This window comes from Penaeus vannamei, chromosome 21 (assembly GCF_042767895.1).
Source record: "Penaeus vannamei isolate JL-2024 chromosome 21, ASM4276789v1, whole genome shotgun sequence".
NCBI classification, from domain to species: Eukaryota; Metazoa; Arthropoda; class Malacostraca; order Decapoda; family Penaeidae; genus Penaeus; species Penaeus vannamei.
Window position 1 is genome coordinate 16101074 of NC_091569.1, and position 14485 is coordinate 16115558.

The following is a 14485-nucleotide window of genomic DNA, read 5'->3' on the forward strand; positions in this document are numbered from 1 at the left end:
AACCAAAATAATAACAATAATGATAATGAAAATAATAATGATATCGATAATAATGATACTATAATAGATGTTACATGAGTGACGTTGACAACAGCAACAATGATACCAGCAATGATAAAAATGATAAATAGATAATAATAATGGTAATAATGATAATAAAGATATTATTAATAAAAAATAATGCTTGATAAAAATATAATGAAAATGATGCTAATGACAATAATAAAGATAATAAGCATAGATAAAATGAAAAGGAAATTGTAATAATAATAATAATATGAATATAAGTAACAATTCTAAAAAGAATAATGATGACAATTGGGATTAAAATTATAAAATGATTATAATGATATTAACAGTGATAATGATGATGATGATGATAATATTAATAATGATGATAATAATGATAATAATGATGATAAAAATAATAATAGTAATAATAATAAAAACAATAATAATAATAATAGCAATAATAATGAATATAATAATAATGATAATGATGAAATGATCATGATATTAATGATATTAACAATAATAATGACGATGAAATAGTAATAAAATGGTAATAACAATAACAATGTTAATAATAAGGATCATGATAATGATAATGATAACAATTATGATAAAACAACAATATTGATAATAATTATGACAGGAATAAGAGCAACATCAATGATGATAATATCAACAACAACAATAATATTAATAACAATAATGATAATGATAATAATAAAAATGATAATGATAATGATAACAATAATAGTATTAATGGTAAAGATAATAATAATAATAGTGATAATAATAATAATAATAATAATAATAATGATAATGATAATAATAATAATAATAATAATAATAATAATAATAATAATAATAATAATAATAATAATAATAATAATAATAATAATAATAATAATAATAATAATAATAATAATAATAATAATAATAATAATGATAATAATAATGATAATGATAATGAAAATAATAATAATAATAATATTAATAATAATAATGATAATAATAATAATGATGATAATAATCGTAATAATAATAATAATAATAACAATGATAATGATGATAATGTTGGTAATAATGATATTAACGATAATATAGATAATGATAATAATAATGATAATGACAGTAATGATGATATTGATAACAACAATAATGATAGTTATGATGATAATAGTACCGATGGCAATGATAATAATAATAGTGACAGTAATGGTTATGATGAAAATAATGATAATGACAATAATGGTAATGGCAATAATGATAATAATACTAATGATGATGATAATGGTGATAATGATCATAAAAGAATAACAATGATAATTATAAGAGTAAGAATGGTGATAATAATAATAATAATAATAATGATAATGATGATAAGGATAAAAGTAGTAGTAGTAGCAGTAATACAAATAATAATGATGAAAATAATGACAGTAATGACAGTAATATTAATAATGATAAAAATGATAATAACAATAATGATAATAATACTAATGATAATGATAATAATGGTGATAACGATCATAAAAGTAATAACAATGATAATGATAATGATAATAGTAAGGATGATAATGATAATAATAATAATAGTAACAATGATAACACTTGAAGACAAAATATTAACAGTAACGGTAATGATAAGTATAATGATAATAATGGTGAATAATAATGGTGAAAAATAATAACAATGCTAATGCTAATGCTAATAGTAAGGATGAAATAATAATAATGATAATAATAATAATAATAATCATAATAATAATAATAATAATAATAATAATAATAATAATAATAATAATAATAATAATAATAATAATAATAATAATAATAATAATAATAATAATAATGATAATAATAATAATAACAATAACAATAGCAGTGATAATGATAATAATAATAACAATAATGGAAATGATGATAATAATAATAATGATAATAATAATAATAATAATAATAATAATAATAATAATAATAATAATAATAATAATAATAATAATAATAATAATAATAATAACAATAATAATAATAATGATAATGATAATAATAACAATAACAATAACAATGATAATGATAACAATAATAACAATAATAGAAATGATGATAATAATGATAATAGTAATAATAATAGTGGTAATAATAATAATAATAATAATAATAATAATAATAACAATAATAATAATAATAATAATAATAATAATAATAATAATAATAGTGATGATGATAATAAGTATAATAACAATAACCGTTAAGATAATAATATTAATAGCAGGAATAATAATAATAACAAAAATAATTATAATGATCATAACAACAACAAAAACAACAATAGTGATAACAGTGATAGTAAATATGATGATGATAGTAATAATGATGATAATGATAATAATGATACTGATAATGATGATAATGCAAAATATATGAATCATGATTATATAAATGATAATAATGATAATTATCATAATAATCTTGGTAATAACGTTAATAATAGTATTATCGTAATTGATGTCATTATTATTTTGATCATTATTATTATTATTACCGCCATTATCATTATCACTATGATTCGCCAGCGCCAATTCGTCAGCATGGCTAATTGGGTTAAGGCGCGAAATTCGAATCTGTGATCGCAGGTTCGAATCCTCCTAAGGATAATTAATGTTATTATGATCATTACTGTTATACTTATTATCACTATTCTTGTTTTTCTGCTGTTTTATTCATATATATCATTCATCCTATTTTACACCCTGCTCTTATATGATCATAATAATAATAACAATAATAATAATAATAATAATGATAATAATAATAATAATGGTAATAATAATAATAATGGTAATAATAGTGATAATGATAACAATAATGGTAATAATGATTATAACAATGATAATAATAGCAACAATAATGAAAATAATAATAATAATAATAATAATGATAAAATTATGATAATAATAATGATGATAACAATAATAATGATGAAAAGGTATGAATGAGAATGGATATCTTCACGATGCAAGAGATGAATTCCTGACGCAGATTCGAAACCGGTCAAATACATTTCTTGTATTGTAAAGATATCCAGTCTCATTCATACCTTTCCTACATTTATCAACATGAACACGATTCAATAATAATGATGATAATAATAGTAATAAAATGGTAATAACCATAATGATAAGGATGATTATAATAAAGTTGATGAGAAAAACAACAATATTTATGATGATAACAGGAATAAGAACAACATTAATGCTAATAATATCAACAGCAATAACAACAACAATAATATCAATAACAATAATAATAATGATAATAATAATGTTAATGATAACAACAACAACGACAACAGTGGTAATAATGATAATGATAAAAATAATGATAATGGTGATAATGATGATACTAATAACAATGATACTACTAATAATGATAATAATAATAATAACAATGGAAATAATAATGATAATGAAAAGGATAATGATAATAATAATGATAATAATGACAATAATAATAATAATGATAATAGTGTTGATAAAGATGGTATTAACGATAATAAAGAAAATGATAATAATGAAAATGATTATAATAATGATAATGATAATAGTAACGATGGCAATGACAATAATAACAGAGATAATGATGATAATGATAGTGACAATAATGGTTATGGTGATAATAATGATAATGATAATAATGATAATGACAATAATGATAATGATAATACTAATGATAATGATAATAATGGTGATAATGATCATAAAAGTAATAACAATGATAATGATAATGATTATAAAAGTAATACCAATGATAATGATAATGATAATAGTAAGGATGATGATAATGATGATGATGATGATGATGATAATGATAAAAACAAGAGTAGTAGCAATAATACAAACAATGACAATGATGATAATAATGATAATATAACAATGATGATAATGATGATAATAATGATAATGATAATAATGGTGGTACTGATCATCAAAGTAATAACAATGATAATGATAATGATAATAGTAAGGATGATAATAATAATGATAATAATAATAATAATAATAATAATAATAATAATAATAATAATAATAATAATAATAATAATAATAATAATAATAATAATAATGATAATAATGTTAATAATAATGATAATGATAATATTAATGATAATGATAATAATAATAATAATAATAATAATAATAATGATAATAATAATAGGACTAGCAGTAATAGAAATAATAATGATGATAACAATGGCAATGACTGTAATAATAGTAATAATTGTAATGATAATATAACAATAATAGCTATAATGATAACAATAATAAAATAACTAGAATCACTCAGAGAGCGCATACCCCCGCCAAGGCAATAGGGTCACTGATGCCAAAGAAAATATTCACACGAAGAATGACATAAAAATCATATTAACCGTAACGATAATAATAAGTATAACAGTAATAACTAAAGAAAATAGGAAAAGTAGCAGTAACAATAATAGTAACAAAAATAATGGTAATGATAACAACAAAAACAACAATAGTGATAACAATGATAGTAAAAATGATAATAGTAATAATAATGATAACAGTAATAATAATATTGATAATTATATGAATCATGATTATAGTAACAATAATAATGATGACTATCATAATGTTAATAATATCATTATCCTCATTAATGCCATTATTATCTCTATCATTATTGTTATAACTACCATCACCATTATCATTATGATTAATAATTGGTCTTCTGTCATTGTGGATGATTTGGTTAAGGCGCTCAATTCGAATCTGTGATCAACGGTTCGAAACTCCATAAAGAAATTTTATGACTATCATTGGTAGTTCTTCTTTTCCTTCCTTTTATCTTCCTCCTCCTCCTTTCCTCCTGTCCCCCCCCCTTCCTCCTCCTTTCCACCTTTCCTTCTTCCTCCTCCTTCTTTTCCCTTGACATATTCCGGCTATTTTCACTGGTTTTACCAGTATTACCGGTAGTAATGTCTATGATGAGTGATATTATTCTTATTTGCAATGACAATCCTGATGCAATCATTTAAAAAAAATCTGGATCCGGTTAATGGTCCGGATGACCACCAAAATTTAACGGCATCTAAGTTGGGATGAGACACCTATGGTTGAATCCTAAAAATGTGTTCGTAACTTACCAAGTTATCCTTCTAAGCAATAAACAAACCAACAAACTAACCAACGCTACCAAAAAACATAACCTTTTCGGCGAAGGTAATAATAATAATAACAAGAAGCACTCAGAGAACGCATAGCTCCGGCAAGCAGCAACGGAAATTGTTGTTATTGCATCCAAGTTGAACCGACACACCTCTGATAAAGACCATAAAAATCTGCTGATTTTTTTAGATAACCTGCGAGAAGCAATCACGAGTGTAAATAAGTAATAATAATGATAATAATAATAATAATAATAATAATAATAATAATAATAATAATAATAATAATAATAATAATAATAATAATAATAATAATAATAATAATAATAATGATAATAATAATAATAATGATAATAATAATAATAATAATAATAATAATAATAATGATAGAACAATGAATATACTACTATTGCCAATACACGTAGTAATGATAACAATTTCCATAATGATGATATGATAGTAAAATGAATATTGAAAATGGTAACAGAAAAATGGAAATGATAACAATGATAGTAATAACAACAATAACAGTCATAAGAACAACAGTAATAGCAGTACCGATGGTTCTAATTATAGATAAGAATAAAAGCATTCATGAGAGACATTACTTCCGGTAATACTGACAAGACCAGTGAAAATAGACGAAATAAGACAACGGAAGAGGAGGAGGAGGAGGAGGAAAGGACGGCGAAGAAAGAATAGTAGGAGGAGGAAGAAGGAAAGATGGAAATGAGGAGGAGATGGAGGATGAAAACGAGGTAAGGAAGAGGAGGAGAAGTGAGATAAAAGGGAGGGGAAGCAGGAGGAGGACGAGGATATAGAAGAAGAAGAAGAAGAAGAAGAGGAGGAGGAGGAGAATGGGAGGGGGATGATGGCGGTGGAAGTAGAAAAAGAGGAAAGGAGGAGAGGGACTTGGAGGATGAGGATAGAGACAGGGATGAAAAAGAAAAGGATGATAATCTTGAGGAAGAGGAGGAGGAGTAAAAGGAGGAGGAGGAGGAGGAGGAGGAGAGAGGGGAAGAGCCCCGACCCGCAAGGGACCGCGGCCGCAACACTTGTTACTGTTAATGATAATAATGATAGCAATAATAATGGTAATATGAATAATAATAATGATGATAGAATTATAATAATGATAAAAATAATAATGATGATGATAGAATTATAATAATGATAATGCTAACAATAATAATGATACTATTAAAAGGATAGTAACAAAAATGATAATAATTAGGATCATAATGATAATAATTATAACACTGATGATAAAATAATAATATTGATGATAACAATAACAGGAATAACAACATCAATGATAATTATATTCAACAATGACAACAACACCAACAGAAATAAACCCAATAAAAAAATATGATAATAATAATGATAATGATAACAACAACAACGACAATAATGATAGATAATAATAATGATAATAATAATGGTACTAACACTAATAATAGTAATAGTAATCGTAGTATAAGTGATGATAATAATGGTGATAATAATAATAATAATGATAATAATAATAATAATAATAATAATAATAATAATAATAATAATAATGATAATAATAATAATAATGATAATAATAATGATAATAGTAAAGATAATAATAATGATAATAAAAAATGATAATAATGATAGCAATAACGATAATAACAATTAAACAATTAGTGTTTCTTTGAGAATTTGTGTATGTGTTTCTGTGCGAGTTCTTTGAAAGGTAATTGGTCAGCCACGGCGACCAATTACTCATAAGGGGAATTGGCTTTTTAAACTGCTGATTGTCCTCGACATGGATGAGTGTGTATCCGTGTGTGTGTGAATTCTAATATATATATGTATGTGTATGTATTTGCCCGCGTGTGTGTGTGAATGTATGTTGCCTTTGTGTGAATACGTGTGTGTTGAATGGCATCTTAGATGGGCTAAAGCACACCTCTGGTAAATATTTCAGAAAAATCTGCTAATGACTCAGGGCGAATACGTCCACTAATGCAATAACTTTTAAAAATATGGATCCTGTTGGACCACCACCAAAATCAAATGGAAAGTTGGGCTGAGACACCTATGGTAAACATCATAAAAATATATTCGTGACTTACCAAGTTATCCTTCTAATAAATGAAAAAGCAACCAAACAAACTAACTGACAAACCAACGCTACCAAAAACATAACCTCTTCGGCGGAGGTAATAATAACAACAACCAGAAGCACTCATAGACGCATACCTCCGCTCAGGTAATGAGGGAACTGATGCAATCATTTTTGAAAAAGTCTGGATTCGGTTAATGGTCCGCATGACCACCAGAATTTAACGGCATAGTTAGGCTGAGACACCTATGGTAAAAAAAAAAAAAAAAATATGTTCGTAACTTACCAAGTTATCCTTCTAACCAATAAACAAACAAACAAACAAACTAACCAACTCTACCAACAACATAACCTCCTTGGTGGAGGTAATAATAACAACAACCAGAAGCACTCAGAGAACGCATACCTCCGCCAAGCAACATCGGCAACTGTTGCAACTGCATCTAAGTTGAGCCAAGACACCGCTGATAGAGATCTCATAAAAATCTGTTCATAAACTTGTAAGTTATCCTGCTAGAACCACTCAGATTGCAAAGATAATAGAAATAATAACGATAATAATAATAATAAAAAATGATAAAGTAATAATAATAATGAAAATAATAATAGTAATGATAATTATAATTACAATAACGATAACAATGACAATGATAAGATAATAATAATGTTCATGTTAGTAATAATGATAATTTTGATAATGACAATTGCAATAATCATATTGATAATGGCAATGATAATGACAGAACAATGAATATGATACTATTGTCCATGCATGCAGTTATGATGACATAGCAATTATCATAATTTCCTTAATGATAATGATTATGATAGTAAAATGAATAATGAAAATGATAGCAGAAAAATGGAAATTATATCAACAATGGTAGCAATAACAACAATAACGGCCATAATAACAAGAGCAATGACAATAATGATGGTAAATAAAACAGATATTTGTATGGAGATACGATGGATAAGTTGATAATTGCAGTTGTGAGGAATATCATTATAGATAAGAATAAAAGCATTCATAATAGATATTACTTCGGGTAATACGGACAAGACCAGTGAAAATAGGAGTAGGGGGCAGTAAAGAAAGAATAGTAGGAGGAGGAGGAAGTAAAGGTGGAAAGGGGGAGGAGAAGGGGGATGAAAACTAGGAAAGGAGGAGGAGGGAGATGAAAGGGAGGAAAAGAGGAGGAGGAAGAGCAGGGAGGAGGAGGAAGAAGAAGAGGAGGAGGAAGAGAAGGGAGGAGGAAGAAGAAAAGAAGGGGGAGAAGGAGAAGGAGGAGATGGCGGTGGAAGAAGAAAAGGAGGAAAGGAGAAGGACTAGGAGCATGGGGAGAATGAGGATAAAGACGGGGATGAGAACGGAAGTGAGGATGATAATGGTGAGGAGGAGGAGGAATAAAAGGAAGAGGAGGAGTAGGAGGAGGAGCAAGGGGAAGGGCCCAACCCGCACGGGACCGCAGCCGCAAACATTGTTACCATTGATAATAATAATAATGGTAATAATAATAATAACAATATTGATAATAACACTGTCAATACGAATAACGATGATAAAATAATAATAATGACAATGATAATAAAAACGATAATGATAATGATAGCATTAAAAGGATAGTAACAATAACGATTATAATGATAAGGATTATGATAATGATAATTATAACATGATAAAAATGATAATATTGATAATAACAATAACAGGAATAACAACAACATCAATGATAATAATGAAATAAAAATAATTACAATAATAGCAATAATAATAATTATGATTATGATAATAATAATAACAACAACAGCAGCAGCAACAACAACGACAATAATATAAATAAATGATAATAATAATAATAATGATGGTAAAAACAATGATGATAATGATGATAATGATAATGATAATGACAATAATATTAGTGATAATAATAATGATTATAATAATAAAAGTAATTGTAATGCTAATGATGATGATGATGATATTAATAATAATAATGAAAATAATAATAATAATAATAATAATAATAATAGTAATAACAATAATAATAATAATGATAATGATAATGATAATAATAATAATCATTATAATAATAATAATAATAATGATAATGATAATAATGATAACAATAATAATGATAATGGTAATAATAATCGTAATAACAGTAGCAGTAATAATGATAATGATAATGATAATGATAATAATATTAGTGATAATAATAATGGTAATAATAATAATAGTAATAATAAAAATGATGATGATGATGATGATATTACTACTACTACTACTACTACTACTACTAATAATAATAATGATAATGATAATAATTATTATTATAATAATAATAATAATGATAATGATAATAATAATAACAATAATAATGATAATGGTAATAATAGTCGTAATAACAGTAGCAGTAATAATAATATAATAATGATTGTAATAATAATGGTAAAAATAATAATAATGTTGATAATGATAATAATGCGAGCAATTATGATAGTTATGATAATGATAATAATAATGATAGCAATAATGATAATATAAAATAATTAGTGTGCTTCCGTATGAGTACTTAGAGATAAATGAATAAACGACAAATAGTAAACAATAAATAAATAACAATAATAACAAAATAGTTTGCTTCTGTGTGTGCTTATAGATGAATAAATAAACAATAAAACGTGTGTAACATGCCCGCCTAGACCGTTGGCAAATTAGACCTTGTGTCAGGCGGCCATGTTACACACGGGTCGTCGTGGTTCGAACCCGCGACCTTCGAGATGCGAGCCGAGTGCTATATCCACTCGGCCACGGCGACCAATAATAATGAGGGCTAATTGGCTTTTTAAACTGCTGATTGACCTCGACGTGGATGTGTGTGTGTGTGTGTGTTCGTATGTGTTCATGTGTATGTATGTATGTGTCCGCGTGTGAGTGTATATGTATGTTGCTCTCGTGTGAGAGAATGTGTTGTATGGCATCTAAGATGGGATAAGACACACCTCTGGTAGATATTAATAAAAAAATCTGCTAATAACTTTTTTGAAATATCCTGCTAGAAGCACTCATAGACGCATACCTCCGCTCAGGTAATGAGGGAACTGATGCAATCATTTTTGAAAAAGTCTGGATTCGGTTAATGGTCCGCATGACCACCAGAATTTAACGGCATAGTTAGGCTGAGACACCCATGGTAAAAAAAAAAAAATATATATGTTCGTAGCTTACCAAGTTATCCTTCTAACCAATGAACAAACAAACAAACTAACCAAGGCTACCAAAAACATAACCTCCTTGGTGGAGGTAATAATAACAACAACCAGAAGCACTCAGAGAACGCATACCTCCGCCAAGCAACATCGGCAACTGTTGCAACTGCATCTAAGTTGAGCCAAGACACCGCTGATAGAGATCTCATAAAAATCTGTTCATAAACTTGTAAGTTATCCTGCTAGAACCACTCAGATTGCAAAGATGATAGAAATAATAACGATAATAATAATAATAAAAAATGATAAAGTAATAATAATAATGAAAATAATAATAGTAATGATAATTATAATTACAATAACGATAACAATGACAATGATAAGATAATAATAATGTTCATGATAGTGATAATGATAATTTTGATAATGACAATTGCAATAATCATATTGATAATGGCAATGATAATGACAGAACAATGAATATGATACTATTGTCCATGCATGCAGTTATGATGACATAGCAATTATCATAATTTCCTTAATGATAAGGATTATGATAGTAAAATGAATAATGAAAATGATAGCAGAAAAAATGGAAATTATATCAACAATGGTAGCAATAACAACAATAACGGCCATAATAACAAGAGCAATGACAATAATGATGGTAAATAAAACAGATAGATGTATGGAGATACGATGGATAAGTTGATAATTGCAGTTGTGAGGAATATCATTATAGATAAGAATAAAAGCATTCATAATAGATATTACTTCGGGTAATACTGACAAGACCAGTGAAAATAGGAGGAGGGGGCAGTAAAGAAAGAAGAGTAGGAGGAGGAGGAGGAAGTAAAGGTGGAAAGGGGGAGGAGAAGGGGGGTGAAAACTAGGAAAGGAGGAGGAGGGAGATGAAAGGGAGGAAAAGAGGAGGAGGAAGAGCAGGGAGGAGGAGGAAGAAGAAGAGGAGGAGGAAGAGAAGGGAGGAGGAAGAAGAAAAGGAGGGGAAGAAGGAGAAGGAGGAGATGGCGGTGGAAGAAGAAAAGGAGGAAAGGAGAAGGACTAGGAGCATGGGGAGAATGAGGATAAAGACGGGGATGAGAACGGAAGTGAGGATGATAATGGTGAGGAGGAGGAGGAATAAAAGGAAGAGGAGGAGTAGGAGGAGGAGCAAGGGGAAGGGCCCAACCCGCACGGGACCGCAGCCGCAAACATTGTTACCATTGATAATAATAATAATGGTAATAATAATAATAACAATATTGATAATAACACTGTCAATACGAATAACGATGATAAAATAATAATAATGACAATGATAATAAAAACGATAATGATAATGATAGCATTAAAAGGATAGTAACAATAACGATTATTATGATAAGGATTATGATAATGATAATTATAACATGATAAAAATGATAATATTGATAATAACAATAACAGGAATAACAACAACATCAATGATAATAATAAAATAAAAATAATTACAATAATAGCAATAATAATAATTATGATTATGATAATAATAATAACAACAACAGCAGCAGCAACAACAACGACAATAATATAAATAAATGATAATAATAATAATAATAATGGTAAAAACAATGATGATAATGATGATAATGATAATGATAGTGACAATAATATTAGTGATAATAATAATGGTAATAATAATAATAGTAATAATAATAATGATGATGATGATGATGATATTAATAATAATAATAATAATAATAATAATAATAATAATAATAATAATAATAATAATAATAATAATAATAGTAATAATAATAATAATGACGATAATGATAATGATAATAATTATTATAATAATAATAATAATAATGATAATGATAATAATGATAACAATAATAATGATAATGGTAATAATAATCGTAATAACAGTAGCAGTAATAATGATAATGATAATGATAATGATAATGATAATAATATTAGTGATAATAATAATGGTAATAATAATAATAGTAGTAATAATAATGATGATGATGATGATATTACTACTACTACTACTACTACTACTACTACTAATAATAATGATAATGATAATAATTATTATTATAAGAATAATAATAATGATAATGATAATAATAATAACAATAATAATGATAATGGTAATAATAGTCGTAATAACAGTAGCAGTAATAATAATAATGATGATGATTATAATAATGATTGTAATAATAATGGTAAAAATAATAATAATGTTGATAATGATAATAATGCGAGCAATTATGATAGTTATGATAATGATAATAATAATGATAGCAATAATGATAATATAAAATAATTAGTGTGCTTCTGTATGAGTACTTAGAGATAAATGAATAAACGACAAATAGTAAACAATAAATAAATAACAATAATAACAAAATAGTTTGCTTCTGCGTGTGCTTATAGATGAATAAATAAACAATAAAACGTGTGTAACATGCCCGCCTAGACCGTTGGCAAATTAGACCTTGTGTCAGGCGGCCATGTTACACACGGGTCGTCGTGGTTCGAACCCGCGACCTTCGAGATGCGAGCCGAGTGCTATATCCACTCGGCCACGGCGACCAATTATAAGGAGGGCTAATTGGCTTTTAAAACTGCTGATTGTCCTCGACGTGGATGTGTGTGTGTGTGTGTGTGTTCGTATGTGTTCATGTGTATGTATGTATGTGTCCGCGTGTGAGTGTATATGTATGTTGCTCTCGTGTGAGAGAATGTGTTGCATGGCATCTAAGATGGAATAAGACACACCTCTGGTAGATAATAATAAAAAAAATCTGCTGATAACTTTTTTGAAATATCCTGCTAGAAGCACTCATAGACGCATACCTCCGCTCAGGTAATGAGGGAACTGATGCAATCATTTTTGAAAAAGTCTGGATTCGGTTAATGGTCCGCATGACCACCAGAATTTAACGGCATAGTTAGGCTGAGACACCTATGGTAAAAAAAAAAAAAAGTGTTCGTAGCTTACCAAGTTATCCTTCTAACCAATAAACAAACAAACAAACAAACTAACCAACTTTACCAACAACATAACCTCTTCGGCGGAGGTAATAATAACAACAACCAGAAGCACTCAGAGAACGCATACCTCCGCCAAGCAACATCGGCAACTGTTGCAACTGCATCTAAGTTGAGCCAAGACACCGCTGATAGAGATCTCATAAAAATCTGTTCATAAACTTGTAAGTTATCCTGCTAGAACCACTCAGATTGCAAATGATAATAATAGTAATAATAATAATAATAATAATAATAATAATAATAATAATAATAATAACAATAATGATAATAATAATTATGATAATAATAATAACAATAATAATAATAATACTGATAATCATAATGATGATAATAATAATAATAATGATAATAATAATAATAATGATAATAATATTAATAATAGTAATGAAAATGATAATGATAATCATGATATGATAATTACAATAACGTTAAGATAATGATAATGATAATAATAATGATCCTTTTGATAATGATAATTGCAAGAATCATATTAATAATGACAAAATTGATAATAATAATGATAGAACAATGGATATGATACTATTGTCAATACACGTAATAATGATAACATAATTTCCATAATGGTAATGATTATTATAGTAAAATGAATAATGAAAATGGTAATAATTAATGGAAATGATACCAAAGATGGTAGTAATAACAACAATAACAAGATCTATAATGGTTATCATTATGGATAAGAATAAAAACACTCATAATAGACATTACTTCCGGTAATACTGACAAGACCATTGAAAATAGACGAAATATGACAAAGGGAGAGGAGGAGGAGGAGGAGGAGAAGGAGGGGACGGTAAAGAAAGAATAGTAGGAGCAGGAACAAGGAAAGATGGAAAGGAGGAGATGGAAGATGAAAACGAAGTAAGGAGGAGGAGGAGGATATAGAAGAAGAAGAAGAAGAAGAGGAG